Below are 22,563 nucleotides of genomic sequence, written 5' to 3' on the forward strand. Positions count from 1 at the left end.
CCACCACCAACTCCATCCCCCACCTTCTGTCAATCTGCATACTGCCGAGGGTCATTTGTGCTGTTCTTCGGATGAATCCCTCCTGGGGTAAGGACAGTCATAGGACCAATGTCCTCTCTTGCCACAGTTGAAGCATGTGTCTCTAATCACTGCCCGATCCTTGCCACGGCCTTTGCCTCCTCTGCCCCTGAAGACCCCTCTGTTTGTGCCTCTGAAAGCTCCTCTGCCAGCACCTCTCCTTTCTTGGGACAGTGCTGCTACAGTTTTCATGAGAGTCAGCTGTGCATTGTCATTGTTCTGTTGTCTTTTCCTTTCTGCCTTTTCTTTCCTGTTAGCCATGATTTTCTCAGCATGTCTGGCATGTCTAACAATCTCCGTCAGAGCTGAATCTTGCAATCCAATGCATGTCTTCTCCACGTGAGCTCGAATGTCAGGGAGCAGCCCACCCAAAAATACGTTTTTGAAATGGGCTTCCCAGAGTTCAACCACCGCTCCGGCGGCGGTTGTGCGTGAGATACCGCTGTGTCGGTCAAAAGTCTCAGCCAGTCGGTGCTGGAAATCCTCCACCGCCTCGCCTTTCAACTGCTTGGTGTTTGCCACACGTCACATATCAATCCTGACCGGATAAGTGGTCTCCATCCCGGTGAAGAGTTCCTCCAGCGCGTCGTTGTAGTCATCATTTGCTCTATTATTAAGAGTTGGATGACGAATGACTGGATCGTGGGTCGGATCTCTAGGGAAAAAGTTTCTGATCTTTGCATACTCCATAGGCCCAAGATTTTGCATCAGAATGCGTCGTATTTCTTGAACAGTGGGCAGAAAAGTCTCAATGAATGCTTTGAGGGACTTGGAAAATTGCGCACCAGAGTCTTTACACGGGGGGAGATGGCTTGTGGCTCTTCTAATGTCCGTTTCAGTCCAGGGTCTATACAGCACACCCACTCCTCCCTGTGTAGCAACCTGAATCATTGGGAATGCATCAGCTTCATCTTCGTCTGCATCCCTCTCTGTTGTTCCTTCTGTGGGGGCGCGGATGCACCAGGGTGGCGGTGGAATGGGTGGAGGTTTCCTCGCGCCCGTCTGCGTCTTGCCCGTCCGCCCATCGGTACTGTGGCCGACCTCAGCCTTTTCCTTGCTGCGGTGGGGTTTGGGTATGGCAGTGGAACGTCGAGACCTGGATCCACGCCTTTCAAACTCGGATAGAGAGGAGAAATTGTGTCAGTGACAGTGTTCATGTCTTTTTTCTTTTTCTCCGTTTTGTTAGTATCACTCATGTTTAACAGTGTCGTATGTTTCTGCAATTGTTTTCTCTCTCTGTTATCAGCTTCTTTCATCCACACATTAAAACATGCCTTATTATCCTCAATTTGTTCTAAAATCTCTGTTTTAATTGTTTTTAGGGATCTGGCAGTCCCAGCATCGGGGGGAGACTGCAGAGACAGTTTCAAATTCACGAACGCTTATTAGTTATCAGGTTTAATGCAGTCAGAGGCAGGGCTGATTACATACGCTGCCTCAGTGAGGTCATTCTAGCCACACTGTAATTAACAAATGTGGTTACGTCAGTTGCATCATTACGAGAAACTCTCAATCCGTCAGGTGTTGAGGTTAAACCCATGTTAAAAGTGCACATTAAATCACTACCTAAACCAAATGAGTGGACATAATCATACACCAAGAATTGTTTTCCCATGTACAGGAGAGAGGAACAGAGAATTGTTCTCTTACTGTTTGACCTGCAGCCCCAATTGACCAAATAGAATAACCAAATAATCTTCAGTGTCAAATCTATAGCTCTAATAATCAAGTTATGTGAGTGGAACCCTTTTAACTTTACACTCAGTAGTAGGCATTTTCTTGTAGTTTTCAGAAGATAACATACTATAATGGTTTAACTGAATAGATTATTTTTCAGAACTTTCTAACCTATCAATTGTCCCTAATAACAAAACCAGTGTATCAGTGCAAAGCATTTTTTCATTGCATGAAGCAAGTGTGTGTGTGTGTGTGTGTGTGTGTGTGTGTGTGTGTGTGTGTGTGTGTGTGTGTGTGTGTGTGTGTGTGTGTGAGTGGTAGCAGTACCTTCCTCATCAGCTGTTGGACTCAGTCAAACAGAGGGACAAGTGTTGTTCTCTGTCTGAGGTGTTATTTTGCTTTTTCTTCGGGCAGTTACATACCCAATGTCCAAAGTCCTTGCAGTACCAACACTGGTCTGGGTTGTAGGGCTCACCATTTTGCCCACGGTACCTCGGCCGCACCCTCTGAGTCGACCATTTTTTTTTTTTCCGTGTTTGGGCGTGTCCTTGGGGAGCGGCCTTTTCGGGTCTCAGGCCCATATGTTGCCCACCAGCCTGTTGTAACAGTCAGACAAACGCTTCAAACATGGTTTTCTCACGTACTCGTTGGTCTTTCCACCCGATGCAGGTGAGACAGATGCTGTCGGTCCTGTCCGAGAGTTGAGTCTGTGTCCTCTTCGTCCCTCCGTTTCTCCAGCTCGTCTTCCTGATTTTTAGAGAAAGCTCAGAAATGGGCTTTGGTTAGAACTGATGAGGTTATTGGTGCATGTATGTTTGCATTCTTTCCCTAGATCTCTTTTTTATCTATATTTTAAAACATTCTTTGTTTTTCCTGTACTCAGTAGCTTTAAATCCTCTGTCTTAATTATTGATTTTCCCATTCATTTTCTTTCTACTTCTTCTAAAGCGTGTTTTAACATCCTTAGCTTTACTAGACTTAGAGATCCATTTGGCGGAAAGCCAAATCTTTTTGACCAATATAACCGACATCTCAAACAATCCGGTCCATATTTCTGACACATCTCACCCACAATGGGTCCAGATGCTTCAAAGGGCTTCGATGGTTCGTTACCCATGATGACAGAAGCTTTTATTTTTTCAATGTGATCGTCACCACAAAGCGAGGTTATTTCTTCAGCAAACCTTCGTAAAAACCCGGGACAGCCCTGCAGACAAAAATCACTTAATAGTCAAGAACCTGCTTAGGGTGTCACAGACTATTTACTATTTTATGTCTTCTGCAGTCCGTCTCTAAATAGTCAAGAGCTTGTTTAAAGTGTCACAGACCATTTTTTTATAAGTAGTCAAGAGCTTCTTTAAAGTGTAGCTTCTTCAAAGTGTCACAGACTATCTTATAAATAGTCAAGAGCTTCTTTAAATTGTCACAGACTATATATATTTTTTTTTATTTATTTTTTATTTAATAGTTTCTCAGACTATTTCTGTTCAATTGTAATTGTTTTGGTCTTCAGACCCTTTTGTTAGTTATCAAACTAACTTTGTTGACAGTCCACAGCCTGTCTCTTCTGTAATCTATTGTCACACCCGTATCAAAGAAATAATCAGAAATATGTCTGTTAAAGGATGTCACTCGTAACCCAGTTATATCTTTGTCCTATCTGACCCAAAAAATACCCAGTTACTCACTTCCCAAAAGTCAGAATTAGTTTAATTTATTCTCTTTAGTTAAGAGAATGATTTCGCCAATTATTCATTACTTAATTCGTTTAGCAACAGTTGCTTGTTTAGAATGTTTGTTCAATCCAATTGTAATTAATCAATTATATCTTACCGTGCTGCTTGAAATCTCTTCCTGTTCGTTTTTGACGGAGTGGAAAACAGTCAAGAGCGCTCCGCGGTCCTAACCCTCTTCTCTCTGAAAAACCTTTTTAAAGGTTTAGAGGTATGAGGCAGGTGATTTTTGATCCCTGGATGCCAGTCATCAGCGACTCACGGAGCTCTTTTCTCTGTTAACTCATCCATCCTGCCGGACAACGCCAAACTGTGGTGGAAGTTTTCCTTGAAGCAGCAGGGTTAGTGATATTCATGATAAAATCAAAACGAACAACGACTGTTTGAGAATTAAACCAAAGTTTGGTCTTTGAGTATTTATTTACATTTGCAAATGGAGAAACACAGTTTCAAAAGGTACACGCAGCACAACTGAAAATGTCTTTCTAACCTAAAATCTAAACATCCAAACATCATATAGTCAAAACCTCTGTTAAGCCACCCCTCTCCAAATATCTTTAGCATGCTCATAGTTGAAAAGAGGACATCATTACAGTCACCCCATTGTCTCACCTTGCCCTCTGCTCTCTGTTCCTAACATTAGCCTAAACAACAGTTTATCTCAGGAGACAGAAAGCTACGTAGTTCTCACTGTCGTAAACAGTCATCGGCCTTCTCCACTTCTATCTAAGCAAAAGACAACAATGTGAGAAGGTTCAGGCTAGTAGAACTAAATAACTCTACTGGGCTAAAGTTCACGGTTGCCAACTATTTCACTTGGAGCCTTTTGAATCTACACATGAAGAAGCTAAATCTTGTGGTGTTCTAAAAGAATCAAACCAATGGTTAATATCATTAAACAAATGGTTAAAATAAAATTTGCCACCACACTATCAGGACCCATTGGCCAATCAGAAAATAGCATCTCTTTTATTTATATATATATATATATATATATATATATATATATATATATATATATATATATATATATATATAAAGAGAGAGAGAAAGAGATAATAATGGTTTCTTTAAAGCACTTTCAGTGCCCAGAAAAGTCCTATATAATTCCAACCCATTATTTTATGTTTATAATCTGTCCTCTTCCTTGTTTATTTTATCCTATGTTGTCATGAACTTAAATGTTTTCTATTATGCAGGCCACAATTGACATCCTGGCGAGATTTGAGGGTTTTCCAGATTTTATCCAGAAAACATCCTTTGAACGATCAGGTGATCAGGTGCTGGATCAGTCAAGATGATTCGCCTGTTACTTTTGTAACTGTACTGTAGGCTACTTAAGTTGAATTTTTAATTGAACTTTTACATTTTTGTATTTCATTTGATGTTGCTTTATCAGTCAACTCTACATTTTTTCCTCCACTACATGTATTTGGCTTTAGTTTCTAGATCAAGATTTGATACAAAGGGTAATGTGACAAGCTTTTAAAATGCAACACATTGGTAAAGTTTAAACCAGTCAGGAAGACATGGACCTGCATAGTCGATAGTACTACTCATACAACTACGACTAATAATAATTTAATCATTGTTATTATGATTTCTATTAATAATAGTGATCAATAGCATTGGATAGACAAACGATTATGGCTTCTCACATTAGGCGACTCTGCTCACACTTTGAGAATGTTAAGCTTGGTGGTGACTCAGGCACAGAGACGGACACACGGACAAGAGGGAGAATTAAGATGTTATTTATTCAGCGTGTTTTGGCAGAGGGAAACAGTTCAGGGTGGAGCAGCTTCAGACCGGGATAGGAGCTGAGTGGGGTGGAGAGCCAGTAGCACTGAGAGCTGGATGACGAGGATATCAGACAACAGATGAGCAGGGTGCGGCGTGGGAGTGGCAGGCAGGCAGGCAGCAGGTACAGACGGGATCTGATCGGAGGAGAGACAGGTTACAACGTGGCAGAGACAACTATAATGCTGAGAGTGTAAGAACTGTATCTGAGATCGCAGTACGGAGCCACGTTACCACAGGTGGTGTAGGAACGAACTGGCGCTGGAGAGGTGACCAGCCCGGGTAGATAACTGCATGTTTATTGATGACAATGAGCTGCAGCTGGAGGTAACAGAGCAGGAGAGAGAATGGCCACGCCCCCTGACCTAGATCCTCTGAATGGGCTGCACAGCAGGAGACAGAGACTGACAACACACACAGGGGAAAAAGGGAAGAGGAAAACAAGCAGGGACAGGGACAACAGTGCCGGACCATAACAGAGAAACGTGAAAAGTTGTATTAAAAATAAACACTCCACAGATCACTCAACTGGTCCAAACAACAGAACAGATCACAGAGGAGGTGGTCAGGACCAGTCATTTTAGTGCCCTTTGTGCCAGTAAGAAGCTGGTCGCAACCAGTGTCTCTAGCACCCCTAGTGGTTGTGACCACTGGTCCTGACCACACGGATCTCCATTATCAATAATAATAACAATAATAATCATAATATATATGATATAGTGTATTTTATAAACAAAAGATTGTGATCTCTGACATTTATCCAGCTAACAGTGCTGCCAAAACGACAGGAAAGGGTTTGACAATACTAAAGCCGCTTCACAGACCACAGGGACCACAGGGCAGACCACTGAGGAGCTGGTCGCGACCAGTGTCTCTAGCGCCCCTAGTGGTTGTGACCACTGGTCCCTGCCAGAGACCATGGTCCCGGGACAGACCACAGAATCGGCTACAACCCCCTCTCGATTATTTACATGGGTCTGGTGGGTTTGGTAATGGGGATTTCGGGGCTGTTTTCTACATAAACAAAGGTTCTTATTTAATAGGTATTCCCTTAGGACTGTAGGCCTATAGGTGATTGTTACATAGTAGTGATGTTCACCTTGGAACACAACAGTACAGTATTGTAACCACTGAGGCTTAGCGGGGGTGTGTGTGTTTGTTTGTGTGTGTGTGTGCGCGTGCTTGTGTCTCTGTGTGTGCTTGTGTGTCTGTGTGCGTGCGTGTGTCTCTGTGTGTGTGTGTGTCTTTGGGTGTATGTGTGTGTGTATGTATATGTGTGTCTCTTTGTGTGCGTGTGTGTGTCTATGTAGTGGAATGGCTTTGAATGATGACCCAAAACGCTTGTTTTTACTGTGAACATTTACTGTTCAATATGTTGCAGTTTTACAAAGAAGAAAGTTAACAACTTAAGCTTGGCGGACATGTTTTGCATCTAGCGTCTCACGTTCATCTCAGTGAAGGGCATTTTTGGCCTTTATTTTGGTAGGACATCACTCACACAGTTTAGGTCTTCACCCTCAGCCAATGACTAAGCGCCTTTTAGTCACATGTTTCACTTGTCTAGCGAGCGCAGAAGTTCAGAAATAAACCAAATGGATGTTGATGAAAACCCAGGTACTAGTGACGAGAATCAGCCAACCACTCAGTCTCAAACGAAACTCGTTCCGAAAAAAGGCTCACATTCGGTGGTGTGGAAGTATTTTGGATTCAAGCAAGACGACGAGAGTCAGTCCGATGTGATTTGCGAGGCATTCTTGTAATCGCGACTAGTAGCTTGAGTGTGACGTCACATCCATGTCGAAAAATGAATAACCGCAGGGTTGTTGCGTTCTTTTTGTCACACAATACTACGAGTCGGAGAAAAGATGGATTTTTGTAACATTTTTAGTAGGGCTGTCAGTTTAACGCGTTATTAACGCCGTTAACGCAAACCCATTTTAACGGCGCCAATTTTTTTATCGCGCGATTAATGCATAGACAGTTAAAGAAGTATTAATGTTCTTTCGGATCTAGCTAGGAAGCAAAGGACGCCAAGACCCACCCTACGGGGGTCGTTAGGATAGCCGATTGGTCAGGGGATAGGACCTGAACAAATGGGGTTACATTACCTTGGACGCCTGGCCAATAGTAGTGATTGAAGGGCGGGTCTTGGCGTTGCCATAGCAGACCGGAAACAAAACAGACACACGCCGCACACACTTGTTTGGGCTATAGCTGGCGAGCCGTGTAGCTAGCTAGTAGGCTCGTCATGGCGATTAGCTTCGGAGCGAGTAGTGACTCTACAGTCAGGGAGAGAAACAAAGTGTCTCCTCTGTTCTTTCTGACCACGGTGGGAAACCTGCAGCAGGGAAAGTTAACCCTCTCCTTGATTTTACGTTGGTTATGGAGAAGGAGAACCAGGAAATGAGTTGGGGAAACCATAGTCGCTATGACGAACAGCCACGCTCGCCTCAGCAATGGAAAATGGAGGTAACACAGGGCTCCAGACTGCGCCCAAATGGTCTGCAGTTTTGTTGAAGTCACGGCGATGCAGATAAAGTCGTTTCAAGTGTGGTTACAGTTTTTCATAACTTCACGCAGACAGTGTTTGCTGCGATATGATATTAATGGCGAGCCGAAAGCGGTCACGGTGCTGTTGATGTTACACTTCCTCGGAGATGAGCAGCCAGGCACAGTGGTTTCTGACCCTGGGGACTGACTGACAGGCTGAGGCTGTAAGGCAAGGCAACTCTACTTCTACAGCACCTTTCAGAAACAAGGCAATTCAAAGTGCTTTACATGAAACATTAATGAAAATAAAACAGGCTAAAAAAATGATACAAATACAATAATAAACAATATATATATATATATATATATATATATATATATATATATATATATATATTTTTTTTTTTACTGTCATGACAGCGATGGGGCATCTTCAAAAGTGACACTGAATTTGAAAGAGCACATTGTAATTTCTGCATCTATTATCAAAGTATTGTAGCGACCCTGCAGGACTAGGCGCCTCCCATATTCCCGTCAAGCTGCTGCGAACCAGATGCTACAAGAAATGAAGGATGCTGGCATTATTGAGCCCTCCGAAAGTCCATGGGTGTCATCGGTCGTTATGGCTCCTAGGAAGGATGGAAAGTGGAGGTTTTGTGTCGACTTCCGACCATTAAACGACAAGACAGTGAAAGACTCTTATCCACTGCCGCGGATAGATGAGTCCCTCGACCATGTGGCCGGCTCAGCCTGGTTTTCCTCATTGGACCTCCGGAGTGGATATTGGCAGGTGGCTATGGCTCCAGAAGACAAAGCCAAGACCGCCTTTACCATGGGGCGGGGCCTGTGGCAGTTCACCACCATGCCGTTTCGGACTGTGCAACGCTCCGCAACATTTGAGAGGCTGATGGAAAAGGTCGTCCTTGGGGTGTCCGGTTTCCCGCTGCCTAGTCTACCTTGATGATCTCCTTGTCCATGGGCCCAGTTTTGACTCAGCACTTGAGAACCTGAGAGAAGTACTGAGCCGGATCAAGATTGCAGGCCTGAAGCTTCATCCCGTAAGTACGTGCTGCTTCCTGCGGGGGAGGTATCCTTCTTGGGTCATAAAGTAAGTGAAGCTGGCATCATGACAGAACCAGACAAGGTAGCAGCTGTCCGGGATTGGCCCACCCCCACTGATGTCCGGCAACTGAGATCCTTCCTGGGATTGGCTTCCTACTACAGACGGTTTGTGGCTGGATTCTCTACGGTGGCTGCGCCCATGTTCAACTTACTGCGCAAAGATGTTCCCTATGAGTGGGGACATGATCAGGAAGCTGCCTTCCACCAGCTAAAACAGGTCTTATGCAAGGACCCGGTGCTGGTTGCACCCAACCCTGAGCTGCCGTTTATCTCGACACGGACGCCAGCAACACAGGTCTCTGGCGCCGCGTACTTTCGCGCGACCCCAGAGGGCGGAGCGTGTTGTTGCTTACCACAGTCGCTCCCTCGATAAGCCAGAGAAGAACTACTGCGTCACTCGCAGGGAACTCTTGGCAGTGATCGATGCTGTGGGCCATTTCGCGCATATCCTCTGTGGCGCCTGCTGTTCACTATCCGCACTGACCACGCTGCCTTGAAGTGGCTCATGTCCTTCAAAGAGCCAGAAGGACAAGTAGCCATGTGGATCGAACAACTCCAGGCCTTTCAGTTTACTATTCAGCACAGAGCTGGGGAAAGTCACAACAATGCAGACAGTCTCTCCCGCCGACCATGCGCTCCAGGCTGTCACCACTGTGACCGTGCTGAAGAACGTGAAGCAGCAAGCCAGAACGCTGGAAGGGTGATCTGTCGGGCGCTGTTACCCGATAATGTGAAGAGGTGGAGGGAATTGCAACTCGAGGACCCTGACCTCAATCTGGTCATGGGGTGGCTGGATGCTAACATCCGACCACCCTGGGAAGATGTGGTTGGCCAGTCCGCCACCGTCAGAGGGCTCTGGTCTCAATGGCCTGGAGTGGAGCTGCATGAGGGAGTCCTGAAGAGATGCTGGCGTGTGCCAGCCACTGGAGAACCACAATGGCAAGTGGTTGTACCCAAAAACCTCGCGGAGGAAGTGCTTGAAGCACATCATGGTAGCCCCGAGTTGGTCACTTTGGGGTGACAAAGACCTTAAGACGGCTGAGACAGACGTTCTACTGGGGCCAGAGTAGGAGGGATGTGGAAGACTACTGCCGCCGATGTGATGCCTGTACTGCCCGTAAAGGCCCCCAAGGTCAGTCCCGTGCACCCTTACAGCAGCACCGGGTAGGGGCGCCCATGGACAGAGTGGCCGTTGATGTGCTGGGGCCCCTCCCCCGTACTAGTAGAGGGAACCGATATGTGCTAGTCGCCATTGACTATTTTACGAAGTGGCCCGAAGCATACCCCCTTCCTGACCAGGAGGCGACAACCGTGGCTGAGGCCTTGGTACAAGGAATGTTCAGCCGCTTCGGAACACCATCACAGCTCCACTCAGACCAGGGGCGGAACTTCGAAGCACAGGTGTTCACCACAATGTGTAGCCAGCTTGACATCCGGAAGACGAGGACTACTCCGCTGCACCCACAAAGTGACGGATTAGTGGAGCGGTTCATGCAGACCTTGAGTGCCCAGCTGGCCCTTTCCACTGCCCCGGACCAGAGTGATTGGGATCTGCAGATTCCCCTCATCCTCATGGCGTGCCGCAGCGCAGTCCAAGAATCCACCGGATGTACTCCTGCATTGTTGATGCTCGGCAGAGAGCTGAGAACGCCGACGGAGCTGGCCTATGGACGGCCACCAGATGCACCCGATGCCTCGGCAGGGCCAGAATATGCCAGGCAGTTACAGGACCGATTGGAGACGGCCCACAACTTTGCCAGGCACCAATCGCAGCAGGCCGGGGTCCGTCAAAAACGAGGCTACGACGTGCACGTCAAAGGACAGGACTTCCAGGCAGGGGATCTTGCCTGGGTGTATGGTCCCAAGAGAGTTAAGGGCCGCTGCCCTAAGTTGGACAGCACATGGATTGGTCCCTGCTACGTGGTCCAAAGGGTGGGCCAGGTTGTGTACCGCATCAAACTGGCTCCAAGAGGACGCACAGTAGTTCTACACCGGGATAGGATGGCACCATACCGAGGTAACCAACAGCCGGCTTTCCCAGTGACACAGACCGGGGCAAGTGTAGGATCACCGTGCCGCAGGAGAGGCCCACCAATACGGCAGCAGGATGCTCTTCGAGGAGAGGTGGTGACACCGCTTGGAGCTGTAGTGCCAAGAAATGCCTCTACCGCTCCTAGACCTCTCCCGGAGGGTCAAGGAGTTAGGAGGTCGCAGAGGGTGCGGAGATTGCCGGGTCGCTTTCAAGACTTTGAGCTTCCTCGGGGACAAGGAATTAGCGGGGGGCAGTGTAGCGACCCTGCAGGACTAATATGGGAGAGATTCGGGGGGTGTTCATTGGGGGAAGATGTTGCCCTAGTTCAGCTGATTGGTCAGGTTGGAGAGGAGGCGGGAAGGAGGGGGAAGTTTTACGGAGAGGGGAGGAAGCTAGGAGAGTAGTCGGGGCCAGCAGCGCTTTGGTTGTTGTTTTTGGGCACTCTTCCAACCCTGTTATTAGCCTGTGTTCGAGGGTAATAAAGCCCGGTCCATCCGGTTAAACTTCAGCCACTGTCTCCTCGTCATTCAGCTACCTAGCCAGCCGTGCGGCAGAGCCGTGAACGCTACAGTATTTATTAGTAATACAGTGGAAATTAGTGTTTGGGACCAAGAAGCTGGTTAAACAGTGATTTGGCTCAGATTGAGTTGACTGCAGAGACACAGGGGAGGCAGGACAAAGGATCTTGGCCTACATGTGAATTCCAAAGCCAGTTTCACGAAACTCCTAAAAAGCCGCCACTTCGCAAAATGGAGAAAGTGCATCCAACACGAGGACGGCAAGGCAGACTGGTGGTGAGACAAAGAACTGCTTCACACCTGTGACCAGGTTGCAGTTTTCCCATTGGTCGTCGGGTCCTTGAATGCACCACCCCGCCACTAGGAGGCGGAGGGAGGATAAAAGCTGTCGGCACTGTGTGTTTCTTCGCTTTTTCCACCGTGACTCACGTCGCTACAGGAAGCACTCTAGTCCAGACTAGCTAGCTAGCAAACTAGCATCACCTCGCTGGTCGAGTTTCGAGCTGGTACAAACTTTATATCGGCCTGATATACAAAGGGGATCCGAGGGAATACTGGCCGAAGTATTCCTTCATCTGCAGCGGGCTTAATCAGCCTGGATTCAAGAAAAGGACTGTTCTTTTTCTTGTTTGGTCGACCTGGATTACGTTCGCCCCCTCTGCTTCGGACGAAACGGATCGTTAAGCTCTGGCGAGAGACTTAACTGACAAACAACGCATGTACAGTAAGAGGCTTACACAGTTCTGGGCAGATATTAGAACTAGTGCGTTTTGGTTTGTTACTAATGAGCAAAGGGTTCGCTACCGCTGTGCCATTAATGTGATCTGATTGTAATCATGTATGGGCCATATCTGGTTATTAATCTGTTCTGTGAATATATAACTGATCATTATATCGTTTGATTCTGGTTGTGTTAAAGTAGCTGGGTTAAAACCGTAATTGCTATCTGCTGACTCCTTTCAGGAGTTTTAGTTACTGTCCGCAAGATAATCGCGATGAATCCGCTGTTAAGCCACTGAGCTGGCCGTTATCAATATCTTAAGATCAGAAGTGCCTCTTTTCTTTACTCTCCTTCTCTTTCTTCCTTTACTAACACACACACACACACACACACACACACACACACACACACACACACACACACACACACGACACAGGCTAGCCGCGCAATTACCAAGCTAACGCTGTAGCTTCACACATGGGATCTCCCTTCGTTCGTACAGAGCTAAAACAGGAACTAGCTACCAGATCGGCTAAGCGTTCTCGTTGCCTAGCAACCCCCCCCGGCTTCTTCAGCCCTCTCCGCGCACGCAGCACCACTACCGCCCTCTTGAGGCTAAATAGTTTTGTGCAGCTCACAGGAGTAGCCATCTTTGGAGTTGTTTTGGTGTTTAGAACTACACTCCGACACCGCCCCCTCCTTTGTCACTCACTCTCTCACACACACACACACACACACAGACACAGACGTGTCCATGACACATGCTGCTTTGATTTTGCTTTGTTTTTGGTTGTGATATTATAAAAAGGTATATGAGTTTATTATTGAAGGATTATTGTTTAGCTACTGATAATTGTGAAGTTAATAAATCTTATTATACTTAATTAGCAGTTGCTTGTGATTATGTGTGTACTTGTTGTAATAATTGCTGGTCGATCAGGTCCATTGCTTGGATTCACCCCTTCCTTTATTTCCTTTTTAAAGGATTACCACAGAAATGAGACTGTTCCACAGTTTGATTATTGGTCCCTGACTAGCAGGGTGGTGCCCCGTTTTGATTGTTTGTCGATTTGATAAAGTTATTAATAACCATATTCATAACTTTATTAATATTGATAAAACATCTTTGATAATTTGCCAATGATCAAATCTGTACCCTACGAGAATCCTACATTAGTATAAATGTGAATATTTGGTAAGCATTTTGATTTACGGTGTGTGCCCCTAAATTTTCTGGTTGTGCCCCTAAAATTTTCAGTTGGGGGCCACTGTGCTCCTAGTGAAAAAAGTTAGTCTGGAGCCCTGTAACAGTGTTACATTATGTGACAGATTATTAGTTCCAAGTGAGAATGTTAGTGTGAAATTGAACACTACGTATATGCCAATTTTGTTTTCAATAAAAAAAAAAACATTTGCACAAAGCAAGCCGATCCACCTTTCCATGTTGATAAGAGCATTTGATACAGTTTGATACATGAAAATTACATTTTGATTAACGTTAACGTTAGGCTACTGCTCTGCTTTCTGCTCAAGACTCTGCTTAAAGCCATTGTTGTCATATAGCAACCGAGCGTCTCTAGCCAATTTCAGCTGCACAAGCTACAAAATAACTAATCAGGCGGTATTTAACTCCTAATAAGACTGTAGAGACATGTCTATAGGTAGCAGTATACAGTGCTATGTGTACGACTTCTTCATTTGGTTACAACAAAGACAAAAGTGCTTAAAATTGTAAAACCACAATGTTTACTATGTGTGGTTCGTAACTCCGCAAAACGACTCGTAAATCGACTTCGGTGGACAAAAAGAACGCACCATAACACCACAAGACTTTACCAGCACCTCAAACGTCACCGCAAAGTGCAACGTGATGAAGCTGTACAAGGCAAGAGGTCCGAAAGACGTTTCAATTAGCCTATTTACAGCTATGTTCACGGCCATGTTCAGCGCAGTGCGTTAAACTTCTATTTTTGGTAACCTACTTGAATGGCCAGTTGAATGTTAATTCTATAAAAGGCAAGCAGTTAAAGAGTGTGCTAAGAAATCATTCTGTTTTTGATAGTGTACTTAATTGGCAATTGACAAACTCCATTTCTCTAGAGACTGAAGCTGTAGCTGCAGTATGTTGACATGTTTTAATTATGTAAAGACATGTTCAAGGAGTTCAGATAGAGCTGGTATCAGGGCCATATTTAGTTCAATATGTTAGGTCACTATTTTTGGTAGCCTACTGTACTTAAATGCCCAGTATTTACTTTATTTTCTTTATTCATTGAAGCCTCTATGTTTACATGCTTGTGGTGATGCACAATGTGCTATAGGTGCTAAAAATCTGTTTGTTCCTGCCAATTTGTTCTGTTTTGTCATGGTTCATGTGTATATCATGCAATAAACATTACACATCGTGAGAAAAAAATCGTGGCAGAGAATCGTGATATCAATTCTAAGCTAAAAAATCGTGATTCATATTTTTCCCTGAATCGTGCATGCCTATTAGCAAGCAAACTTTAGCATGACTGCCCACAAAGTACTGCTTGCTGGCGAAGTGCTAATTTCAAAACGTTACTGACATATAGACACTTTACAAACGGATAACCCCGTCATTGTAACCACAATATGTCTGAGTTTATTTGCAATGCTTATGTCAGTGAACTAGCATGTTGCTACTCCCCACAGTAGTCTGCTGGAAACCCCGACTATCAACACACAGGACCAGTTGACCAATCACAGTCCTGGCGGTCTGCGTTGCCTCAACGCAAAGTTACACATTTTTGGAGGTGCACGTCGAGCTACGGAGGGGGGCCCGGAGGGGGGTTCGCGGCAATGCAGAGGGGTCAATTCGACGCAGAAGCATAAATCAGCCTTAAAGGAACACGCCGACTTATTGGGAAATTAGCTTATTCACCGTAACCCCCAGAGTTAGACTAGTCCATACATACTCTTCTCATCTCCGTGCGTGCTGTAATGCTGCCTGACGGTTTCAGCATTAGCTTAGCCTAGCACAGATCCTGCAGGTGAATGGTTCCAGTAATCCTACTGCTCCAAATTGTGACAAAATAACTCCAACATGTTCCTATTTACATGTTGTGATTTGTAGAGTCACAGCGTGTACAAAAAACAACGTAACATGAGACACAGCCATCTTCTAACCATAAACAAACCGGGAACTATATTCTCAGACAGGCTTGCTGCGAGCATATCACTCCGCCCAAGTACTATATTCTTCCGCCTGAGAAAAACTGCCAGTTATGACCTTTTGGTTAGAGATAGAGAGAGAGAGAGAGAGAGAGAGAGAATACCGACTTGCTCAGGTTAAGACTGCAGCTGTCGCGTTTGGCATTGAAACCAATTCCATCTTTTTTTTTTTTTTATTCCTCCAACCAGGGACGGACTGACAATCTCAAAAACAAATCGTTCAGGAAAAGTCCAACCGACGGCCATCGGGACAAAAAAAAGTCTAGTGAAGTGATATTAACTTATTAACTTATTCACTTATATGCTACGTGTAAAAATAAAACTGAAGAACACAAAGCAACACATATTATATACATTTACATTATATTTGAATAGTTGTTATAGTATATAGTAACTAACACTCTCAGTGTAGTTTTGGTATAGGCCTACAGTATATCTAATCCCCATGATAAGGTCCAGCAAGTAGCCTACACTATCCCTGAAAGTGTTGTCAATAATACTCTGTATTGTTTTATAATTACAACTTCGTGTAATTTGGGGTTTCTGTAGCCAGTGACATTTCATTATTTGTATTTTATTTTCAATGCAGATGTAATGGCATTGTATATTTTTTGTTTTTATTTGAAGGCTGAGGCTTCATTAATAAACACAATCCCAATTATCATCATTGGTTTTGATGTTACTTGTTGTAAATACCTTGTCTGATAGGCTACAGTATTGTGGCATAGTATAGTGTAGACATCCTGGCTAGTGTCTGTTGCGCACGGCTAAGGGCGAATGGCCGGATGATGGGTCTGTTTGGGAGAAAGTCCAGGGCTGTTTTTTAGCCCCAGTCCATCTCTGCCTCCAACTCTCAACTAGTGTTTTCTCAGTCTAAACTTCTCACACGGCTCTTTTGCTTCACTCGGTAGTAGGCTACGCCAGGAGTCCCGCCCAGAGGCGCCGCCAGGAATTTTGGGCCCCATGACAAAAAATCAAATCGGGCCCCCTCTGCGCAGCTGTTGTCACCACATCTCTAGGACCTAACTGTCCAAAAGCTTTACATAACTCTAATTAAAGGCTTGCAACTGTCTTGCTTCTTGTAGTTCAATACTAGTACTAGCACAATATTTACTGCTGGTGATTTGTACATGCATGCAAGTCTAGTATGCAGTTCACTATTTGATGCAAGATTAAAATATCATAAAAAATGTGCTGAAGGCCATCTTTTACAGTCTCAATGTATTTTTATTTTAAAATTTGACAAAATGGAAAATTCTCAACAAAATTATTATTATTAATAATAATAATTATAATTATTAATGAAATTAATTATTAATGAAAGATAAAAAAAAAAACGAACAAACTTAAATATATAGTAACCTTTCAATCAAAATAAATTTACATCATCCTGAATGAAAACGGCAGATTTTTTAACTTAGCTGCACATATATGCCAACAAGAAAATAAAGTGGACATGTAAAATGGAATTTCCACACCAGGGTTATTATAGTGCTACAAAACAGATCAAGTGATTACTAAATGAAAAGGTTTTGAGGTTTGGAATATGGTCTTAACAAACAAAAAGGTATGAACAGGGCATGAAGTTAACTTTTTTGACCACCAGCCACTGTGGCAGGTGGGTTTTTAAAGGGGTGATAGAATGGTTATATAAGGTATTTCACACTGTTCCTTATGGTCTCCTAATGGGGTATGTAACATTAGTTGGGCTGAAAATGGCCCAGGTGCTATTTATTTTGGCCCTTATGCATCCCTGTGTTTTGGCTCTATTTGGAACGACAGCTTTTCTTCCAAATATGGTATGCTCATGAATATTTAGATGAGCTGCGCGCTGATTGGTTGAGGAGAATTGCAATACACACACATTAGAGACACGCGCTGATTGGTTGAGCGAATCCAATACACACACATTAGAGACACACACACACACACACACACACACACACACACTGCTGCCCTGTGCACAGCGCACACACACAAACACAGACACACACACACTGACACACTCACACACCGCTGCGCACACACACAAACACAGGCACACAGGCACACTGTCTGTTACATGCCCAGACATGCCCAGGCGACAGCCGCAGCGGCTAAAACAGCCGAGACAAAATAAAAAAGTTTTGACACTTTCATTATAACTAGTGTTGTTCTAACGTTACTCTTGCGACATAAAAAAACCTCCACCAAATAATTAACTCACCTTTTTAGCTAGTAAGCGTCGGGAGAGAGAGTGAACCCCTGCAAGCCTGTCCTCTGCAGCGCTGCGTTAGATCCACAACTCCCTCTCGTCCGATATACCAACCCGGTCTCACGGCAGTTCGTGTAAATGACCACGTTATTCTTAATCTATTGATACGTGTTCACGGAGACGTTTTTCTCGTTTTTTACGTGTAACTGTCACGTTATTTTTTACGTGTAACTGTCACGTTATTTTTTACGTGTAACTGTCACGTTATTTTTTACGTGTAAATGTCACATTATTTTCTCGGGGAAAGGACGCCGGGAGGCGGCCGAAAAGGTCGCTCCATAAGCCGGAGGCGCCCGCGAGGCGGCCCGCTGGGGACGCCCCACAATAACAGGATGGCGGAGGTTGGGTTTAGGAAAAAACTTACGGTGAAAGGGCGCCTTAAACACCGGAGAAAGGGCTTTAAACGCCGGGAAAGTGCCTTTAAACGCCCGGGGAAAGGGCTTTAAACGCCGGGAAGTGCTTTAAACGCCGGGAAAGGGCGCTTAAACGCCGGAAAAGCGCCTTTAAACGCCGGGGAAAGGGCTTTAAATGCTGGAGAAAGGCGCAAACGCCTGAGAAAGGGCCTTTAAACGCTGGGGAAAAGGCTTTAAACGCGGAGAAAGGCGCTTTAAACGCCGGAGAAAGGGCCTTTAAACGCCGGAGAAAGGGCCTTTAAACGCTTGAGAAAGGGCGCTTTAAACGCGGGGGAAAGGCTTTAAACGCCGGAGAGAAAGGCGCTTTAAACGCCGGAGAAAGGGCGCCTTAAACGCCGGAGAAAGGGCTTTAAACGCTTGAGAAAGGCGCGCCAACGCCTGAGAAAGGGCCTTTAAACGCCGGGGAAAGGGCGCTTTAAACGCCGGAGAAAGGGCCTTAAACGCCGGAGAAAGGCGCTTTTAAACGCCGGAGAAAGGGCTTTAAACGCCGGAGCCGCCCCACAGTAACACGCGGGACAAAACGCCACACGCAGGGACGCCATCCCGGAAACAAAGCGCCGCGAACGGGACGCCTGATCCCCCCCCCGGGTGAAAGTCCTGTGTTTTTGACCCATCCACCACCCCGACCAACCTCCCTATGCGGATTTTCGGCTTTTTATATTACTCCCTACAATTTCGTTCTGTGGCCACGAAATATGCTTCCCATTGAAATACATTAGTTCACATTTTCGTGTTGTCCACCACGTAAAAAACGACAAAAACGTCTCCGTGAACACGTATCAATAGATTCAAATAACGTCACATTTACACAAACTTCCATGAGACCGGGCTGGATATACTCGTTCTAAACCCTTTTCTCTGGGCCAGTAGGCTCTTCCGTTGTACAGTCTGGAACACTGCATTTACGACCGTGGTTCATTTTCAATATCCTTGCAAAACCTCCAAACGTTCTTCTTTTCTAAAGTACACAGCGCAGCTGGTGTGCGAGATCCTGACAGAGCTCCAGCTCAGTGAGTCTGTGAAGGCGGTGAGGCCGACAGGGAAGGCAGCAAACCCGGCCAGCAGCCGCCGCCTGTCTCGGCAGATTGTGGAGCTTGTGAAGTCCGACACTGACTTACCAAATTTGCAATTAGCCATAAATTTTCATAAAACGGCCCATATTTTAGTTTTACATAGTTGATTTCTCGCATAAAAAAGTCTCAGAAGTGAATTTTGTAATGGAATAACAAAGATCTGCATGACCTAGATTTAGAAGACTAACTGACCTCAGATCAGTTAGTGGCCTATGTAAATTTGGGGGCGTTACAAAGGTTGAGCCAAATGAGGAGGATTTGGGAGGTTGACGTCAACTTCCAGCTTTGTTGAGATTTGCCCGTTTTCAGAGGCAGTTTCAAATTGTGAGATTTGCAGAGGAAAGAGGTGTCAATGGGATTTAGAGGTTCTATGTATGTCCTATTTACCCTCCAAACTGTCGTTATTCAACTATGACAGGGTAAAATCGGTTTTGCATTCTATCACCCCTTTAAATCCACCTGCCACAGTGGCTTTTTACCAACCACTTTTTTTTTTGCCTCATAAAAGGTGAAAAACAGGACTTGCTGTGTCTCTATGATCCTATCCTGTCCTGTTCATGGTAGCCTACTCAGGGACACTGCGCCGTCATCACGTGCTGTAGTAGGGGGGCCCGCCTTGATAATACTGCATAGGGGTCCGGTGTTGGCTCGTTACACCACTGCATATAAGAGATGAGAGGACTGACAAAATCAGGAGTAAACACTGGTGAATGTGGACCATAACACATGAGTTGTTGCAACTTTTTTTGTATAGTTCTTAAAAATAAAAAAAATAAATAAAAAGGAAACTTGTTTTGGGGAGAATAATAATTAGTAATATTAATTAATTACTCTGGGCTGAGATTTTCTAGGAACCTTACCAAAGGCTCAGGATGATGTTGGTGGCTGGTGGATTTAAGACACAAAATAATAATTTATTGAATTAATCAAATATGAACATATCTGTCAGTGGCTTGTTGATCTTTACATTGTTAGTTAATTTCCTATCCTGGGCTGGGACTCACATTCATACGGTTTCATATTGGACTTTAACTTATCATTGCACGTACAATAAAGTATCTGTCCTCAATTTAGGTCATCCTGTAGGTCTCATCTGCGTTTTTTCCTGCATCCACCTTGTGTGATTGTGTGTGTTTGTGTGATTGTGTGTGTTTTTGTGAGTGTGCGCGTCAGTTGCGGGGGAAACGGAGCATCGGGCCCGCCCGCTGCAGACAGCTGACAAGATGAAACAGCAGCAACTTTCAGAGACTTAAGAGTGAAAAATGGTTCCAGCGTACATTGATGTTACAATGTCTACATGTTGGCAGGGCGGTCTAAAAAGTGTTGCACGGTCTTTCGCTGTACGTTTGGTTGGTAAATGTGAGATGTTCGAGTCACACACACGTCTCGTCTTCATAACATAAAAAAGGAAATTAATTTAACCCGTTCTCCCTCCCGCTTGGTCAGTGGCTGCGCGATAGCGAGCCCCGGCTGTCAATCAATGTCTTCCAGTGATGCAGGCCCCTGATTGGACCAGGCCCGTAAGCAACCACGTACCCTGCTTACTGATAGTTACGCATCTGAATCACTCAATTCTCATTGGCTACCCGCCAAAGTGGCAGGTAGATTGACAGTGTTACCCGCCAATTGCAAAATTAACCCGCATTTGGTGGGTGGGCGGGTGTTCATTTTATGCCCTGGGTATGAATAAGAACAAAGGACTCCTGGAAACCCAAACTTTTCTCTCAAATAACTGGCATGTCATTGAACACAATGTTGCTCACCTTCTTCACTGGGACAGGGAGGGGCACAGTTAGGGGGAGACTGGGGTGCTGCTCTTGGAATTGTCCTAACTTTTCCCCCCTATACGGCGCCCCTGCATGTATGAGCCTTGTTAACCTGGATACATCTCTTTTTCATTCATTCAACCGTAATATTGTTCAATGAAAAATGTGAGGTTGCTTGTGCATTTAGTTCATGTGACACTGACCTTTTTCCTTCCATATCTATTTTTTTAATATTTTTCTGAACTATCTGAAATGTGTTACTTATCTATCTATCTATCTATCTATCTATCTATCTATCTATCTATCTATCTATCTATCTATCTATCTATCTATCTATCTATAAAATCTGTGGCAGTTTCCCAGAATTACTGAAAATTGGGCCCACAGAAGAATTCCGTGAAATGAACACAGCCCCTTAAGTTAAGGAAGAGGTTGTGGGTGGGCTTACGTTTCCATGACACGCAGGACAACAACGGGACGGTTGGGTTTTGGAAAAGAAGAACAGGATGTGACAGGATGTGACACGCAGGACACGATGATCCCCGGACTCCTGGGTGAAAGTCCTGTTTTGTTTGATGATAGAAGATCTTAACTTAAGATGGTAACACATCTAGTGATTTTTTTGCTGTGGGTTTCTGTCTCTTCCTTACTGTTCGATTACTGTTGTGTGGCAATAAACTGAATCGGCTTTTCTGTTCCAACTGGCCTGCGGTTCAGCTCTCCTGTGTGGACACGACTGTGGGTGGTGATGGCGCAGTGGATATGACACATGCCTTTGGTGTGGGAGATCAGGGTTCAATTCCCACTGCGATAACTCAACCAATGTGTCCCTGAGCAAGACACTTAACCCCTAGTTGCTCCAGAGGGGTGTGGCCTCTGACATATGTAGCAACTGTAAGTCGCTTTAGAGAAAAGCGTCAGCTAAATAACATGTAATGTAATGTAACTCTGAATTAGGGCTGGGCGTATCGATCTAAATATCGATAGTATCGATACCAAGATGAGTATTAGTATCGATCCAATACCAATACGTCGTGGTGAGATCGATACTTTTGTTGCAGTTTCTCTCCGAGTTCATGCGAGCACAGCGTCTCTCCAAGTCTGTGCGCAGTGTGCAAACAGCGCACCTCTCTCTCTCTCTCTCTCTCTCTCTCTCTCTCTCTCTGCCCCCTCCCCCTCCCTGCTCTGCCGGAGGCGGAGAGCGGAGAGTCAGAACAGTGAGAGAAGCCTGTGATGATGGCAGAAAGAAAGAGAAGCGCTGTGTGGAGTTTATTCACTCCAGCTGATACGGACACTGCCACATGTGATGTGTGCAAAAAGTAATTTGCCACTGTAGTAACACCACCAATTTGCAATACATTGTTATATTTATATTTTGTTATATTCATTTATTGTTTTTTATACCGTTACATTGTTTTATGTTGTTCTAGTTAGTAAATAGGGAGCTCTGGCCATTAGCTGCAGCAACTCCAGTTTGCAAGCACCGATTTTGGTCGTTTTTTTTTCCTATTGACAGTACGCAAAGACATCTAGCGATCAAGATTCAGGTAAAAATCGGCCGGATTTCTCCTTTAAGTGAAATCCTCCAGGAAGTACATAGTACGTAGTACATGGGCAAGTATGTGAACTCCTGAATTCCTTTCATGACGCAGCAAGTTGTCTCTGCAAGTAGAAAAGCAAGTATATCACCA

General features: G+C 44.9%; 1 long non-coding RNA gene across 1 annotated transcript; it reads right to left on the reverse strand.

The window, feature by feature from the left end:
* Positions 1-5,226: 5,226 nt before the first annotated feature.
* Positions 5,227-7,150, reverse strand: LOC120559423. Its single transcript, XR_005639262.1, has 2 exons — positions 5,523-7,150; positions 5,227-5,425 (listed from the first exon to the last, which is right to left on the reverse strand). It is a non-coding gene; the product is annotated as an uncharacterized LOC120559423 (long non-coding RNA).
* Positions 7,151-22,563: the final 15,413 nt, after the last annotated feature.

The sequence above is a fragment of the Perca fluviatilis genome, chromosome 5, assembly GCF_010015445.1.
Source record: "Perca fluviatilis chromosome 5, GENO_Pfluv_1.0, whole genome shotgun sequence".
Classification (NCBI taxonomy): Eukaryota; Metazoa; Chordata; class Actinopteri; order Perciformes; family Percidae; genus Perca; species Perca fluviatilis.